The sequence below is a fragment of the Hakea prostrata genome, chromosome 9 (genome assembly GCF_041222555.1).
Source record: "Hakea prostrata isolate BN-2017 chromosome 9, UWA_Hpros_2, whole genome shotgun sequence".
Classification (NCBI taxonomy): Eukaryota; Viridiplantae; Streptophyta; class Magnoliopsida; order Proteales; family Proteaceae; genus Hakea; species Hakea prostrata.
Window position 1 is genome coordinate 28,629,525 of NC_142608.1, and position 4,263 is coordinate 28,633,787.

The 4,263-nt window shown below is 38.0% G+C and overlaps 1 non-coding gene across 1 annotated transcript; it reads right to left on the reverse strand.

Annotated features, from left to right (window-relative positions):
• Positions 1-3,743: 3,743 nt before the first annotated feature.
• Positions 3,744-3,847, reverse strand: LOC149005087 (small nucleolar RNA R71). The gene has a single exon (XR_016170009.1). It is a non-coding gene; the product is annotated as a small nucleolar RNA R71 (small nucleolar RNA).
• Between the last annotated feature and the right edge of the window lie 416 nt (positions 3,848-4,263).

Sequence of the window (4,263 nt, forward strand, 5' to 3'; positions counted from 1 at the left end):
AAAGGATCCTACGGGTACCTTCAATTTTATTAGATTTGACCCATCTCAAAAAGCCCCAAACTTGGTTCTCATAAATCACCCGTGGGTGACCCAGGGAGTCAAATTCTAAAATCTTTTACAAGGGGATAAACCATTACTCCCAAACTCAAGGGAAACATTAATATAAGAAAAGATAAGCTTGTATGATATCTATCATTATTCCTTTCCATAGATCCCTCAAAAGAAGAAAAGAGAAATTACTCCCACAAACTTGGAAAGGACATTAACACAAAAAAGAAAAGCATCCAAGATACCTAACACCCTTCCCTTTCAAGATCTCCACAAAAGAAGAGAAGATAAATTCTCGCCAACTATGATTAAAGAGAAGGGTTAAAGAAAACTAACCTTTCATAGTGATTTTGCGAAGATTCGGATCCTAAAATCCTTCGGAAGGATGGAAGTCGATCCTCTCTTTTGTTTCTCCTTTTCTCCAAAGCCTCCGCCTCTTTCTAGCCTCCAAAAATGCGTTTACGGATGAGATAAAACATAAATAGGGTTTAAAAATCCGAAATTCCAATGTTGCCCCTAAATAGAAAATTGGGTGGGGGTTGGCTCACCCAAACGGCCCAAACTTATGGTCCATGGTTGGACACCCAAACAAACTCCGATTTTGATGATTTTTGTCTTGTTGGAAAGGTCTTTCAATGATCTTCGATTTGATACCTTATTTGTGTCAATCAGATTCTCCATCGTTGACCTATGGACATTTCAAGACCACTCTTTTTACACTATCGTGACTAACCTTCTCTCTTCACTTAAACTCTAGGAGAGTTTTTGAATCATTACAAGGGTCATCCACCAACATTGGTTCAATTTTCAATCCTTCGGGCTCGAATTGAATGGTCCACGATTGTCGCCGAATCAAGGCTCAGGTTCTCGATCTTAAAACCATGGGTTAAAGGGGTAGAAATTCGAGGGATTTCACAAAGTCATCATCAGTTTAACCAGTAATATCCTCTCTGATTATCTGGTGTTTGATGATGTCACTGCTACAATTCTTGAAGAATAAAATAGACGAAAAAGCAGGGAAGATAGACAGGCAAGCTCACAACAAGCAGAAGCTCTGTCTATGAAGCGAGGAAGGTCAATGGAACGTGATTCCAATGGGAGTCACAAACAAGGGAGGTCAAAATCCAAGGGTAAAAAGAATTTCAAGTGCAATAATTGTGGCAGAAGGGGACACTTAAAAAATGAGTGTCAATTCAAAAAGGGTGTAGATAAGGCAGAAACATCTCAAGGGTGTGTTGCTAAAGGAGAGATTCTTTATAGCGACGCAGCAACGATATCCAAGGATAGATTGGAGCTCACTGATGCTTGGATCTTGGATTCGGGAGCAACAGGGCACATGACTTCTCGCAAAGATTGGTTTCACACTTATGAACCTATCTCTACAGGGTCTGTGTACATGGGAAATGATCATGCCTTGGAGATTGCTGGAATTTGCACCATAAAATTGAATATGTATGATGGTATGATACGCACTATTCAAAATATGTGACATGTGAAGAGCCTAAAGAAGAATCTATTGTATTTGGGACAGTTAGATGAAATTGGGTGCAAGACCCGCATCCAAAATGGAATGATGAGGATTGTCAAAGGAGTGCTAGTTGTAATGAAGGCTGAAAGGGGTGCTGCAAATTTGTACAAATTAATGGGAGAAACGTGTCTGGAGGCAGAAGCATCAGTTGCATCAACTGGGTATGCTGCGGAAGAGATGACAAAAGTGTAGCATCAAAAAATGAGCCACACGTCAAAGCAAGGGTTGATGGTTCTAGCCGAACGGAAATTACTCCCGAATGATAAGCATACATTCACCATTATTTATTTGATTTAATTCCCCATACTTATTTAATTGAAGAGAGCTAATTGAATATTTTTGTGTATTTTTCAGGAATAAGGTGATTTTGGATATCAGAGATAATATGGAGTAAAATTGGCAAATATATTAGATATTGGTGGATTTTAAATCATGGCATTCAATCTTGCTGCCCCAATAAATCATGAAAAGTGAGATCTTAAAACAGGTGGAGGTCTAAGGAACAAAATTGGTAATAAATCTGAAAATCGGGTAAACAGACCTACCTTCAGTAGTTTGGGCATATCTCTCTCGTATGAGCTTGGATTGTGGTGATTCAAAATGATATGGAATACTATTGAAAATATCTACAACTTTCTAGTTTTGAGTTTTTCCAAAATTCAAAAGAATAAAGGTCAAATCGACGGGTAAAGAGGGGGGATTCATTGTATGCGGGAGACATAAAAGAGAAGCCTGCCATAGAGAAAAAGAAGACGGCGAACGCGGCTCTCATCTCTCTCATTTCTGAAGAAGAAGACCACATCTCTCTCTCTCTCTCTCTCTCTCTCTCTCTCTCTCTCTCTCTCTCTCTCTCTCTCTCTCTCTCAATGAATAACTAGTTCCTTTTCTTTGGGATGTAGATGAACCATGCTTATTTAATTAATTTGATTGTTCTATATCTTCTAGTTGATTGTGTTTGAGTTTGGCCAAAGATGTTCTATAGCTCAGCGAACTAAGCATGCCAAGCTTTTGCGAAGCACGATAGTCTTGCAAAGATAGGGCATATCTAGGAAGACCATCCCTAATTTGCTTTGAAGTGTAGAGTTATATCGATTAGGGAAAAGCATTGGGGATTCAAAATCCCAAAGATCTTCACATATTCATAGTATAAGTTTTTGCATTAATTAATAGATTTAGTTTAAATTTAGTTTTGTTGAATTCAATCTTAGTGACTTAGCCTTTTAGTTCCCCATAGTTCGACCCCGTACTTTCTGCTTGCTAGATTAGTATAGGATTTTATTTTTGATTGGTTAGCGACATGATCAAATTTTGGCGCCATTGCCGGGGAACCAAAGCACGGTTGCTAGGATTGATTTTTGTCAATTAGATATAAATTTTAGAGTTTTTAATTTCTAATTTTTTTTTATTATTTAACTAATCTCTTTTTCTTTTGTTTTGTAGGTAACTGCAAGAGTAGCGATTCGATAATTAGTTTAGGTTATCTTTTATTTCTTAGATATAATTGTACTTAGGACTTTTCAATTGTAATATTTGCATTAGATTGGGTTATTTAGATTAATTTTTTAAAAATCCCCATCCCTCATATCCCACATGTGTAACTTTTGTTCGAAAGATCACATGGATTGCACTTCAAATCTCACTTTTGTTGTAATTATTTTCTTCTAATTTTATTTATTTAGCTTGTTTTCTGTGTGTATGCATGGTCGTCAATCCCTAAACCCTGAGTTGACTCCACTTGATTTAGAGTTAGAAGAGACTTTGGCCAACCTTAGAAGGCAAAGAACCATGGCAAACTATGAGCCTCCAATGAGGCCCTTGAGTGAGCATTTCATTCCTACGACATATACTCCGATTCATTGTATTAAGCTGCCTAACATAGAGGCGGCTCAATATGAGATCAAATCTAGTGTGATTCAAATGCTACCATCTTTTTATGGACTTGCCAATGAAGAGCCTTATAAGCACTTAGATGAGTTTTTAGAGGTGTCCTCCACAGTTAAAATTCAAAACCTCTCAATTGATGCTTTAAGGTTACTTCTTTTCCCATTCTCCCTTAAAGATAAAGCTAAGCATTGGCTTCATTTGTTTAGACAATGTTAAAATTTCTACTTGGGTAGAAATGCAACAGGAGTTCCTTAAAAAGTTCTTCCCCATTGGTCATACCAATAGCATTAGGAGAGCGATAACGAGTTTCTCCCAACAAGGAGAACAATTTCATGAGGCTTGGGAAAGACTAAAAGAATTGCTTAGAAAGTGCCCCCACCATGCTATTCCTAAATGGCAATTGGTTCAATGCTTTTATGATGGCCTTAGAGACCGACATAGGAAAATGGTTGATTCTTCTTTTGGTGGGACTTTCATGCACAAGAATGAGAATGAAGCATGGGAACTTTTTGAGACCCTTAGTGAAAACTCCCAACACCATGCTTCAACAGCTAGGACTGAGATTCCACCCATTGGGCAACCAAAGAGGAGCAGTCTCTATGAGATCAATCCTACCATTTAGATGAGCACTAAGGTTGACTTGCTATCAAAGAAATTGGACCATCTCTTGTCATTAGGACAACAAACCCCATCTTCAGTTCCTACAAGTTTCTCTCCACCTAATCAAATTGAAGCATATGCTTTATGTTCTAGCCTATCCCATCATGTCACTGATTGCTATTTGGCTACACAATACCCTGAGT